Genomic DNA, 14,194 nt, shown 5'->3' on the forward strand with positions numbered 1-14,194 from the left:
TATTTGTGCGTGCATGTGTGGAGGATTAAGTGATGGTCCAGTGTTTATATTTTACTGCTTTTGATAGAAGGGGTGATGCCCTGAATATAGATTCATGGCTTAAAAAAAAAAAGAAAAACCAGAATCTAAGCAAACTGTAGTTATCTCCTGATGTTGAGGTGTTTCAGGGTCAGGGTAGTAATTTGTAATTCTGTAGTGAAATTCACCAGTCGTAGCTCTCAAACTCATGGGTTATTTATCGCAACCGAAAAATCATTGTGCAAAAGCAGGAGAGAGATTTTACACGGTGTCGGCTAGAGAGTGATATGCAACCACTCAGGCGCTGCTCAACTTTTACGATACCCTTTCTGGAAGATGTTTGGTGTGCGTGACAGTACGCACACTCTTATTTGAAAGGTTTGTGTTTTTGCATATGTCTTTGAATGCAAGGACAGCAGGACAAGTGTTATTATCATAGAACAGCCCCAATTTTCTTTGAAGGTGAAGCTAAAGATGTTTTTGTGTACAGCATGCGTTAGTGGAATGGTGCTATGATTGCCACCTTAGTGTACAGTATGTACATGCATGTACCCTAACTGACAAATATCAAAGGTGTACTGGTTAATTAGAGAGGAATTGCCAGTCAGTCAATGCATTGGGGGCCTAATTTCAGCCTGGAGGTGCTTTGATAAAAATAATTCAGTACTGATTTCATAAAAGATCCAGGCCGCAGGAAGAATCAATGCAATGTAAGGTCATAAGGTTATAATTATGCATGTGTATATACACACACGCATAAAAACATTGTATACTGTAAACTGAACAGAAGGCATTATTCGTAGGTGGTTTATATAACGCTAACTCTGTCTGCTAGCCCAGGTTTTATCCGTCAAAAATAAAATTCAGCACAGCCGAACGTCCTCTAACTCTTTCGGATTGAATTTGTGTCTCACAAAATGGCCGTTTGTGTGGCTGGCCTCCTCCCTGAGCTGGCCCTTCCCAGCCGTGTCCCCCCATGGCCTGCAGGGAGCCGGTTGTTGGGGGTCAAGTGCACGGGGTCAAGTTTAGCCTGGACGACCGCATCGCCGTCTGGCCACTGGGGTCTCAGAGTGGTGGGAGAGTACGATGGGGACAAACGGGGTTAGCGCTGCGTGTGTGTGTGTGTGTGTGTGTGTGTGTGTGTGTGTGTATGTGTGTATGTGTGTATGTGTGTGTGTGTGTGTGTGTGTGTGTGTGTCTGTACATGGGTGTATTTCTGTGAAATAAAATGACAAATAGTTTTAGAAAGCGAATTCACAGATGGACTACATATGGATTTTAGATATATAAAATGCAGGTACTCACGCACACACATGCACTCTGTCTTTCCCTCTGTCTGTCTCTCTGTGTCTGTCTCACTCTCACTGTCTGTGTGTCTGTCTTTCCCTCTCTCTCTGTCTCTCTCTCACACACACACACACACACACACACACACACACACACACACACACACACACACACACACCACACACACACACACACACACACACACACACACACTCACTCGGTGCAGAGCGGAGCTCCACACACACCTGGAACAGATAAAGAGTCTTTCATCTCTGAGGGGGTGACGGCGGGGTCAGCGGCGCGCCGGCGCTGGGATTGAGTTTACAGGGAGAGAGCAGAGCAGCGGGAGAGATGAAGAGAAATTGGATCCCGCCGGTGATTGCCAGGTGAGAGAGAGAGAGAGAGAGAGAGGGGGGAAAGAGAGAGAGGGAGAGACGGAGAGAGAGAGGGAGGGAGAGACTGAGAGAGAGAGAGAGAGAGAGGGAGAGAGTTTTATTACAGCCCAGCAGTTTTCAGGCTTCTAAAGCTCCTTGTGTTTTACATGCACGGCCCGCCAAACCCGCTGTACTGTACAGCTCCTTGAAGAGAATTAATGCACGCACACAGATGCATACACACACACGTATGTATGCGCACACGCGACACAGATGCATACACACACACGTATGTATGCGCACACGCGACACACGGATGCATACACACACACACGTATGTATGCGCACACGCGACACACGGATGCATACACACACACACGTATGTATGCGCACACGCGACACACAGATGCATACACACACACGTATGTATGCGCACACGCGACACACGGATGCATACACACTCCCATACACATACTCTGTTCTTTTTTTATCAATAGTCTATAGTCTATAGACACTACGTATAGCTGTGTCCAAGTGTCTGAAGCTTGTAGTTAATCTGTTTCAGTCCTTTATATGGAGTGATAGAGAGAGAGAGAGAGAGAGGGAGAGGTTCTTCAGATGGACCCTTTCTCACCTGGGCGTACCCTGCCTTCTGTTCTCGGGCTTAGCCTCTTGTGGCTCTCTGATACGATGTCTGCGCATTAGCGGACGTCTGCAGCTGGGGATTTCCCCAATAAACCCTGATGTGAGGTGAGACGGTGACTTCATCGCCATTTGGACAGAGGTGGAGGGAGCGGGCCTTCTCCCCTGAGCCAATCAGATGAGGCCGCATTCGTACGAGGAAGCTGTAGGTAGTCTGACGTGTTTTCACGTGTGCGTTTCTCCTGTTCGGTTCGGCACAGATGAATGAATGAATACCCATGAACACCCGGCTTACGTTCTGGATTTCTCACATTGATTTTGACGTTCTGTAAGTGGCTGTTTCCATCACGGGCCAGTACATCCTGGCAGGTCCCACGTGTGTACGCGTTTCTGTACGTGTGTCTCTTAATCAATTTCAGTGGATGGAGAATTAGCTTCAGTCCCCCCCCCCCCACCCCACCAGCACTCCCAACCGCCTATGTAAACTTTTGAATTCAGGTGAAATTACCCCTCGATTTAGCACCCTCCTGGGGGGGGGCTGGGGGGCGGGGCGGCGCAACGGAAATCGATGAGGTCATTGTGTGGAATTCCGCGGCGTGCTTCCCGGAGGAAGGCCGCTGTTAGGCTAATGCTGTAATGGCATGGGACGGGGTGCGCCTTATCTCCCGCTCCGGATCTGAGCCGGATCAATGCTCGACAGCAGCATCGTTTAACCCTTCCTGCACAGATCCCCAAACCCCCCCCCCCACCACTGCGCCCCCCCAAACCCCCCTACCTCCACGTCTCTCCGACGCTCCTTTTCGGGATCCTCCTCAGTGTTCAGTCCTTGGCTGTGGATGGATGGCTGGGGGGGGGGGTGGTTAAGGTTGACTGGAGCAGCCAATGGGTTCACACATCCAGAGCTAGCCCCCCCCACCCTAACGCCCCCCACCCCCCGCCCCCCCCCTTCCCTCCCCAAACCGCCCGGCTCTGTGGGCTGCCCTGAGTCCTAATGCTTTAACCTTGCCTGAGGCGGGCCCGCGCGGCAGCCCTGTACGAACCTTGAGTTTGTTTCAAAGCAGGTCGTGTGGAAAACGCGCATTGAGCCCGACAGGCCTTCTGCATGTATAATGCAACGCGCGGCGTGCGCTGTGTGGGCCCCCGCCCCACCCCCCCCCCCCCAGTGAATAATGCAGGCGCGTATTGCTCACCGCGCTTTCGACGCTGCATCGCTGCTTGTGGCCACGCCAACCGCCGATAGCGACTTTGAGGACAGTTGTGCTTCCAGGAAGCGGCGAGAGCTTAGTTACGCTACAAAAAAACAAAAGCTAATATCAACCGGTTTGTATTACTGCTGCTGATGTGCTATTAGCTTAGCCTGTTTTAATAGCTAATGCCTGCGCGTGTCCAGGGAAAGGTTTTCATTACGAATCCTCTGTGGCAATATGGTGCTCTACTTGTACTGTTGCCACTGTATCTCTGTCTGAACAAGAGAAGAAGATTAGCCTAGCCTCTCCTCGAAATCTTGGCTAAAGGGCTATGGTTTCGATGAAGTATTTTTATTTTTTTGTGAAGCAGAATTTATTGTGTGCGGTGGTTCTCATTGTGATGCGGTGGTTCTCATTGTGACGCGATGGTTCTCATTGTGACGCGATGGTTCTCATTGTGACTCGGTGGTTCTCATTGTGATGCAATGGTTCTCATTGTGATGCGGTGGTTCTCATTGTGATGCGATGGTTCTCATTGTGATGCGGTGGTTCTCATTGTGATGCGGTGGTTCTCATTGTGATGCGGTGGTTCTCATTGTGACGCGATAGTTCTCATTGTGATGCGGTGGTTCTCATTGTGATGCGGTGGTTCTCATTGTGACGCGATGGTTCTCATTGTGATGCGGTGGTTCTCATTGTGATGCGGTGGTTCTCATTGTGATGCGGTGGTTCTCATTGTGATGCGGTGGTTCTCATTGTGACGCGGTGGTTCTCATTGTGACGCGGTGCTTCTCATTGTGATGCGGTGCTTCTCATTGTGACGCGGTGGTTCTCATTGTGATGCGATGGTTCTCATTGTGATGCGATGATTCGGCAGGAACGGCGGAGTTTGTTTGTGTCAGATTCGTCAGATAGCCGAGGAAATTAATTTTGTTCTCCCGAAATGCACGGTCGGAAATTAGACGGAGAAATTGTTTGAAAGATTCGGGGATTGTTTTCCCGCCTCGCCCCCCCGGGGGCGCTGATAACCGCTGATCTGCTTCCCCTGCGCTAATGAAAAAGAGACCCGTGCGGAGACGGAAAAGCCACTCCAAAAAAAGAAGAAGCTGTAATTAACTTCCCCTATCGCTCAACCCCAACACCCCTCTCAGCCACTGTTGACTTTCCCCCGAAAAACCCTCCTCCTCTGGCTCTGTTCTGCTTTACTATGTTTTCTAAAAACCCATTCACAATCTGGTTAACATTTGATTGTCCCCTGTTCTCCCACCCCCCCCCCCCCCAAAAAAAAGAAAGAACCCCAACCATGATCAGTATTTCCCGTGCCCCCATCCTTGCCCCAAAAGTCAAGTAGAACACTCCTCCAGGCCTTGTAGATTGGATGTATTTACGCTCAAAATAAGCTTGGAGGGCTGCAGGGTGGCTCTTCCTGTTTAGGGACCGATCTGGTGCATGGATGGGCCTGGTCTGGTCTTAAATTCGGACCGTTGCCGTGCCGACGGCGGCCTGCAGCCCCACAGGGTGTTGCACAGCTGCAGCATCGCCCCAGGGATGGGAGGCTTTCAGTTGCCGGGGCAACTGCGCGCAACAGTGACCCCTGCTGGTCGATTGGGTGCCTGAAAGTTTGTCCGCCTCCCTGCCTGTGAGCCTGTGCAAACTGCAGTGGGAGCAGGAGTGGCGGCTGACATCACGCTTTGGCAAGGAGCGGTAACAGAGGTCGCTGTGAGTACTGCGGCGTGAGCGTGATTGGGCAGTCCGGTTTGGGGAGCAGAATGGGGAAAAAGCATTTTAAAAATCCAAGCCTGCCAACTCTGGGATAAAAATCCATAATTTCTCAAGACTTTTTAAAAAAAAGTCTAGTGTGCCTTAATAATGGACAGAGCCTGTCAGTAACGACCAACTTTGGCCAATTAAATTTTTTTGAGCTCTGGAAATGACCCCAGACCCATCACGTCAAGCGCAGCCCCGATGCCATTTCCCTGGGTGGCGATGCCTCCTCCAAGAGACGAAAGCATAGCAGGAGAGAGCTGCGAACGTGCGATTGAACATGGCGGCGACGGCGCCTGTGAGAGCCGTTGACATTGAGGGGGACACACCTGCGAAACGCTTTTAAATGTTCCGCTCTTCGTCTCGCGTTAAGTAACGTCACGACGGGGCGTCGGGGTTGAAGTCGTTCTCGACGCAGAGGAAGAGGACGCCGCTTCGAAAACCGACTGTTATAAGGAACGTGGGGGACGCTCCCCGAACGATGATGCGTTTGAAACGGTATTCTGCGCCGCGCCGTTCAGGAATCACCTCCAGGCCTCAGTGCTCTGCTCGAGAACCGCATTTACCCGTGACCGCGATCTTCACTGATGATGATGATGATATTACTGCCTTAACGCTGCAAACCAGCCAACGCTGTTTTTTTTAAAAATTTTTAAACAATGTCTGTGAACACAGCCGAGTTTCGGCTAATGAGTCGTATTGGTTTTACTCGGCTGACGAGAAAAGGGCCAATTCTGAGAACAAGGCTTTGCTGTTTTCGTGGGCTTTCGTGTCTTATTAGGTATCAAAGCAAAGCTTTCGTTTTGATCCCCGTGCTCAGTTTTCACTTCTCTGGAAGGTTCTCTGTGAAGGAACGTGTAATTTTAAATGGGTAAAATTTGACAGTATTATTCTTGGAAAAGAAAACATCTTTGAATGGCAGTACATGCTAAAAGGGGCTTCTTGATATATGTCTGTTATAGCCCAAAGCTTTTTAAAAAAACTATTATTATGTTTAGTTGGCATCTGTAAGTTACTGTAAATTCATTCCCCGCTGGCTCGGAATGAAGAATGTTCAGTGTCAGGGAGAAAGTGTGCATGTCTGTATATATGCATGTATGTACTGTATGTATATATGCATGTATGTAAGCGTACATGTATGTACTGTATGTATATATGCATGTAAGTAAGCATACATGTATGTATATACGCATGTATGTATGTATGTAAGCATACATGTATGTATGTAAGCATGCATGTATGTATGTAAGCATGCATGTATGTGTGTGGGTGTGCATGTATGTATGAATGCGTGTACTGTATGTATGCAGCTGTTTGGTGGGTAAACAGTGAAGGGTAATGCAGTCGGAAGGAGAGTGTATTCCTGCCTCTCCTTCGGCAGGCCGCACAGACAGCCTCTGAATCGGGGATTATAGTCCAGCCCCGTAATCTATCAGCCGGGCTGATCACAAATGCATACAGCAGCAGCAGCAGCCTGCCCCTTCCAGCGCCCGCTCCACAGCGCTCTGTGATTGAATTTAAATGGGCGAAGATGAGCATTCTTTCACATTCTGTCTGCTCCTGGCTACACGCACACACACAGACACACACACACACACACGTGCACACACACAGACACGCACAGACACACACACGCGTGCGCACACACGTACACACACACACACACAGACACACACACATGCATGTGCACACACACACACGCACATACATGCATTGTTCTCTCTCTCTCTCTCTCTCTCTCTCTCCCCCCCCTCTCCTATTTCTGCCCCATTAAAGCTGAGCCTCCATTTTACTTTCCCAGTGCTGCATGTAAATTGGAAAGAACACTGATCAGAACTTATTACAAAATGGAGCCTTGCTCATGAGAAGGAGCGCATTTGAACGAGCTGGCGGGGGCTGGGGGGGATGGGGGGGTTGAATGTGTTGGGGTGCAGGGTGGTTGTGGTTTGGGGGGGGTTAGTGAGCCAGAGAATGTGGCTTTATGGCAGGGATAGGAAAATTAGATTTTTTTCCTTTTTCATGGTGGGGGGGGGGGGGGGTTACTGGTGTCGGTGCCGCCATGGTTTTCTTTTCTCTTCTCTTTTTTTTGATCGAAAGGAAGAAAATGACGATGATTCGTGAATGGCTTTGTGTGAAGTGCCGTTCTGCTCCTCTCTGTCTGTCTATCGGGCTGCCTCTGCCCTTCCTGATTTTTATCTGCCCCGCCCCCCCCGCATCCTCCCGGCTGTCCAAGCTCAAGGTTACGGCGTGCGCAGACGTGTAATCAGACGGCCACTTACCAAAGCGTTTTGGCTGATTCTGATCCCGTGCAAGCATGTCTGTCTCGGGCTATTATACATTCATGTGTTCGTCCACTCCCCCCCCCACCTCCCCCGAAATGCTCTCTGATATGCTGACACACACTCACACACGTGCGCACACACACACACACACACGACCTGATAAATGAACATGACCTTGAAGGATACATGTGTTGGAACATGATTTTTTCCCCCTTTTCGAGCTCCGGCCATTCCATCAGAGTGCCCGCAATGTTGGCTAAAAATGTCGGCTTATTCAGTTCAGTCTTCTGCATGTGAGTATCGATAGAAAACCCAAATATACTCCAACAAAACGGAGGAGGCACTAATATTTGTGTGAATCCTGAAGGGGTAATTGAGGAAGTTATATCTCGTGCTCCTTTGACCGGCAGGGGGGACTGTGTATTGTTTATTTGTTTGCACCTTGTCAGAAATTATTAAGGAGAGAGCAAGTCGTTCTGGAGATGGAGCTGTGCTTATGCCCATATTCTGTTTTTAAACCAGTTTGCTTTGCAGTTGAGTTTCCACTGGAAAAGGGTCACCTGCCTGTGCTGAGTCTGTCTTTCACACAACCACACAAGGTCTGTGTTCACTGAGTCACAATGTGTACACACACACAGGCACTCTCTCACACACACACACACACACTCACACAGACACAAACACATACACATGCGCATGCGCAAACACTCGCGCACACACAGATGTGTACACTATCATTAGAGATCATGCACGCGTACACACTCACACACAAAAACATGCGCACATACACAAACATCCCAGTTGCATGTAATAACAGCGTAACATTTTAAATTATATGAACAAAAACCAAGCGTCGTAATGTCATACATTAAGAAGCAAAAAATAAGTCCTCTTGACTGCGTAGTGATTTTGAGGCTTTTGGACGTGTGCTTTTAGAAATGAATTATAACCAAGAATTATTCCACAGGCGAAAAAGAAAAAAAAAACCATTCCTTTTGTGTCGCACGGGCAAAATCTTAAGACTGAAAAAATGCAATCAGGAATGGCAGAGAGATGTCATTGTGTCACCACTGTCGTACAAAGTTGACATTCGTGCAGGACAGCAGATTTTCAGCGCGTGTGCGTGCGCCGTGGCTAACGCAGTGTGAGGAGATTAGCGGAAGCTCTGATTTGGTTTTCGTGCCCTGCCGAGCGAGGTCGTGACCCGTGGATGTGTTTCTGTGTGTGAGGGGGAGCTGTGATAAGTCTGGGGCTCCAGCGCTGTGCTTCCCCTCAGGCCCTCTGGCGTCACTGCCTGACTCATGCTGACGCTGCAGTACCTCTGTTCGGACAGTAGATGGCGTGCCGTGTTCAGGTTTTTTTTTCCCTCTTCCCCCTCGGTGTTCCGCTGCGTATCGCTCGCTCGCTCGCCCATGGCTTGCTCTGGCACTTGTTTGGAGCCTCTCTGCCTGCCCCTTATCCCTCCTTGACCCCCCCCCCCCCACCCCCCTACCTCCTACCCCCGCCCCCTGCCCCTACCTCCTACCCCCTAACCCACCTATTTCCTTGGGGCATCCACGGGGTTCACCGGGGAGCATGTGTGAGTGTATGCGTTTGTGTGCATTTGTGTTTGGGCAAGTGCTTGTGTGTGTGTATGAAAGAGAGAGAGAGAGTGTGTGTGTGTGTGTGTGTGTGTGTTTTTGTTTGGGCGTGTGTGTGTGTGTGTGTGTGTGTGTGTGTGTGTGTGTGTGTGTGTGTGTGTGTGTGTGTGTGTGTGTGTGTGTGTGTGTGTGTGTGTGTGTGTGTGTTTCTTTGTCCGAACACCCCATGGCGAGCTGCAGTTGAGCTGAATATGAGCTGAATTAGTATGGCGTGACTTGATAAGGCCCTGGGTCAGCCTACCACACACACTGCTCATCTATTACTGTTCATTTCAGAGACTGGCAATGGCGGAAAAGGAAAACAAAATCAGACTGAGCATCTGTCTGTGGTTATAGCAGCGTGTTTCTCATAAACATGTTTCGCCTCTCTCACCTTAAAGCTCTTAATTTGCTAAGCTGGCATGCTGCATCGCTCCTGTATCGTTTGGTGATGCCTGTCCACTGTTCTGAGCACCTGTGGCTAATCTGGTACCCTGGCATGCTGGCATGCCGCCATATCGCTTGGTGATGCCTGTTCACCGTTCTGAGCACCTGTGGTTAATTTAGCTTACTTGTCTAAATTTTACCTTTTTTTTTTCTCCTCTCTTCTTTGCTATTTTGCCGTCCTTCTGCATCTCTCAGTACGTCTGTCAGCCTCCTCCCCTCAGGGCCCCTCCCCCACCCCAACATCAAGCCAAAAAAATAAATAAGTAAAATAAATGTACTGTGCCTGTACCTTATTTGTGCTGGTTTTGTGTTTGTCACCTCTGTCTCACGCACACACACACACACACTCACACGCACACACACGCGCTCTCTCTCACACACTCACACACACACACACGCACACACACACGCACACACACACACACTCACTCACGCACATCCTCACGCACACACACACACACACACACGCGTGCTCTCTCTCACACTCACACACACACACACACACACACTCGCGCTCTCTCTCACACACACACACACACACTCGCGCTCTCTCTCTCTCACACACACACACACACACACAAATGTGGGAGCTGTGGGGGTAAAAGCAGCATAATGCGGACCGGGTCTCATCTGCGGTCTCACATGTGGCTGGCTGGGCCATGGGGGACGTCCACATCGCCCGTCCCAGGGCGCAGAGGAAAACATCATGTATTATAATTTGTATGGTAATCTTTCAGCTTTATGACAACTGCACCTCCCCCCTCCCCGCACACCCATCCCCCCCCCCCAACCCTAACCCCCCCTCCCCGCACACCCATCCCGTCCCACCCAACCCTAACCCCCCCCTCCCACCCCCCCCAACCCTAACCCCCCCTCCCTTCCCCCCCCTTGCTGTCTGTACCATATTTGCAGACCCCCAGATTTACCATGGTAACACCACAGAGGTTATTTTTATTTTCTATCCGTTTCCTAGTAGCAACGGGAAATGTGAGAAATGTTTTTTTTTTTTTTTTTTTTTTTTTTGTGTGTGTTCTCCAGCTTGAGCGAGTTTAAAGAATTACGCGCCGAACAGGGGGTTCAGCCCAGGTCCACCGCCTGGTCCGCAGGAGACCACTTTACCGGGGGAAACCGGGGCGGGGGGGATGGACTCGAACCCGCGACGCCCACTGTGAGGTAACGGTCCCTCATCCCTCCTGCTTGGAAGTGAGTGTCACTTTTATTGCAAACTGTCAAATGAACTTATTGTATAATTATTTGAATCTGAGTGCAAGAAGGCATGGTTGATGTGAAAATGCCAAAGGTTTTTTTCTTTCTTGTAAGAAATGTCTGATTTCTTCTGGTTTCTGGTTAAAAATTTAAAAAAAATCTTTATTGCTGCTATTACATAGACTCTTCCTCTGTGACTTGGGGAGCTTGTGTTTGGCTGGGATTGGATTTGGGCTGGGTGGAGATTCATAACTTCCCACATGATTTGGGGCCTCATCTGTTAGCAGTAACGTCCCCGATCAAAAGGCACCCCCCCCCACCCTCCCGGTTGGGATATGTTTTAATGTACGTAGTTGTTTTCATGTTGTGGAGATCTTTGGAAGTGAAGCAGGCATTGTTCAGTCCCCGACCCCGTTACCTGCAGTATATTACGAAGAACAGTTCTCTGTGCTAATACAGTTTTTGTAAATACATGTTTGCTCTGGTACAGTATGTTAACCCTGTCTGTAGTTTACAATTAACTGTAAGTGTAATATCTGTGTCTGTTAGCTGGCATGGTTTTACATGCAGATCAGTCTTCAGTAGTCCAGCAACAGGGCCTGTGAACTCGGTGTGCCTTGAACTTGATAATGTCCTGCTTTTGTTCACTTGTTATATAAAATCTCTGGGGATATGTAAAATATATGATCGCAAAATGTAAATATGTGCTGTCCACAGATTTTATGCTCTATGTCTCTCCAAATATATATATACTGCAATGGATAAAACTGTTATTCTGCATGTTTATAATATTATAATCATATTAGCTCATGTTATTTGATTAATATATTTTTATAGTGTATGTGTACACACGTGTGTGTGTGTGTGTGTGTGTGTGTGTAGTACAGTATACCGTCTTGCAATTTATTCATCTATTTTGGATAGATTCATGTTGGAGTAATTGACATTTTCTTAATCTGCAGGATGCATTTTCGTGCTCGTAACGAAATGCGTTTTTCCTGTTTATTTCAAAGTGTGCGGCACGTCGCGTGCGGTGAAATGTGAATGGGAGCGGTGTAGAGGTGTAGAGGGAGCGGTGTTAAGGCTTGTTTTAATCCCCTCCTGTCTCTGTAGCGCTGTGGGCCGTGTGCTGCCGGTCAGTCTTTAAACTTCGCCCTCTGCCGCGCTTCCGAACGTCGAGGAGGAGCGCGCTGGGCCTCCCGACACTCCGGCGCTCTGCGAGGGGCGCGGCGCCGACGACCGCTGCCGTCCGCGTCTCCACGACGAACGATTACCGCCGTTTCGCGTCTCCACCTGCGTTGTATCGCCGAAGTTATGAATTTCAGACATTTTTTTAAAAGTTGTCTGACTAGAAATGTGCTCGGAATGCAAGTTCATAACAATCCTGGTAAGCATTTGGAGTTTTTGGATTGGTTAACGGGGGTCGTAGGGTAGGGTTGTGTTGGTTCTACCGTATTTGGGTAAATCAGTCCAAAAGCACTTTAAGCTGTGTGCTGTAAGTGTTTTCCTTCTGTGTTTTTTTGAGGGAGTACAGTGAAAACAGGCTTAGCGTGATGCTTCTCGCTGGCAGTGTACACAGACAGAGACTACAGTGTGAGAGTCCGGGGCCTGTGGAACCCTGTCCCGCTGGTAACCCTTTCCCAGACAAACAGAGAGGCAGCCCCCTTCTGCATCGCCGTCTACTACAAAATGCAGGCACCGCCTCTCCTCTCCTCTCCTCTCCTCTCTTCTTCCCTCCTCTCCTCTCCTCTCCTGGGTGACGCCAGCGTGTGTCATTTTTTATTTTCATTTATGATCTTTAATGTCGAAAAGAATACACATTCCGGAGTGTTCTTTTTTTTTTCTGTGTACATATTTCTCTATCCCCCCTTCACTCGAATGACTTGAAGAAACACGTATATTACATGAGTGAAAGCAAGAAAAGACCTTGATTTGATTTTTTTTTTTTCTCCCCTAGAATACCCTTGGAGATTAAAAGGGACAAAGATATATGAAACGGGGAAATGTTAACTTTCACACGACTTCATGGGTCTCGTGAAATATTCCTTTAGGCACATACTGTATATGGGAAGAGGAACAGCATGGATTTTTGTTGGGGAAGATTTTCAGTTCTTTTCCTTACAGTAACATGTTGATTTGAATATTTGAATGACTCCTGTAGCTTCTTCAGACAAGAACGTATTGATTTAAGAATTTTCTAGATAGTACAGCATGTTATTTTTACACACTATATTTATTTAATAGTATAATTACTATAATTAATCTAATTATATAATTGATATATTTTTGTACGCAGTTTCATTATTTGTAAATCATTTTGAAGTATTAGTGTGAATGACCAAACAAATAATTAATAATAAAATTACACTTTTGATTCTATTAACATATATAATATTAGAATGCGACTGAAATAATTTTTTTAGTTGTGTAAATACGTGCATTTAATTGCTTATACTTTGAAGTTGGTTTCTTCAACAATCAGGCTTATATCGGTCCAGTTTATTTTTCATGTTTTATTCCACTGGCGGTGTGAACAGAAGCGCTGGATTTTTGGCAGGAGTGCTGGGCTGGCTGTGCTGTCTGATGCAGCCGCTCGTGGTTTGATTTCGCCGTGCTTCCCTCGAGCTGCAGGAATGGCAGTTATGGCAGTTATTGTTGTAGCGGCGGCCGTGCTAACGCCCGGACGCAGCCTAGCTCTGCTACGCGTGCACACGCTCATGCCCTGTCTGTAAAATCACAGCCTTTGGTGAACAGGCCACTGCTAGACATCAGTCAGTCACCCGTAATGTCACTGGGGGTATCCCTGCGTGGAACACAATAGGTCACACATAAGGACAGCCTTCCTAGAACACATGTACGGCCTTTTTGTTACACTCCATGAATTATTAATTAAACCTTTTTTAGTTAAGAACTGAAATGACTAACTATACTTTGTAGATTCTATTGATTTTTTTGAAAATATATTTTTTGTGTCGGTTTGTCAGATGTTAGGATGAATAATTTATTGAATTGAGTTTTGCGGACACAAAAGAGATTTGTAATTTGATTTGTGTGTAATATTTATCAGGATTTTTGAAGTACATGAAGCACATGCGTAGTGTTGTTCATATATGACAATGAGGTGTTAGATGAGAAAAAATGAGGTTTTGAAATCAGTGTATTTTTCACAGCGAGCTGCAGTGTGTAGCTGATGAATGCTCATCCTCTGTTTTGTTGGTTGTTTGTCAGGGTACGGTGCGGTTGGGTTGGTCGGGGCTGGAGAACCAGAATTAAGGGCGTTTACACTGTTTAAAAAAAAAAAAAAAAAAAAAAAAAAAATCCAATTTTATGACATGTTCTTCCTCTTCCTATAATAATAATAAAACAAA

The 14,194-nt window shown here is 47.7% G+C and overlaps 1 long non-coding RNA gene across 1 annotated transcript in view; it reads left to right on the forward strand.

Annotated features, from left to right (window-relative positions):
- LOC118228142 overlaps positions 1 to 10,917 on the forward strand; it is a 33,752-nt gene extending 22,835 nt beyond the window's left edge. Inside the window, exon 3 of the long non-coding RNA XR_004765415.1 lies at positions 10,659 to 10,917. This is a non-coding gene — a long non-coding RNA (uncharacterized LOC118228142). The remainder of the gene's footprint in view (positions 1 to 10,658) is intronic.
- Positions 10,918 to 14,194: the final 3,277 nt, after the last annotated feature.

Source organism: Anguilla anguilla, chromosome 5, assembly GCF_013347855.1.
Source record: "Anguilla anguilla isolate fAngAng1 chromosome 5, fAngAng1.pri, whole genome shotgun sequence".
In the NCBI taxonomy this organism is placed as follows: Eukaryota; Metazoa; Chordata; class Actinopteri; order Anguilliformes; family Anguillidae; genus Anguilla; species Anguilla anguilla.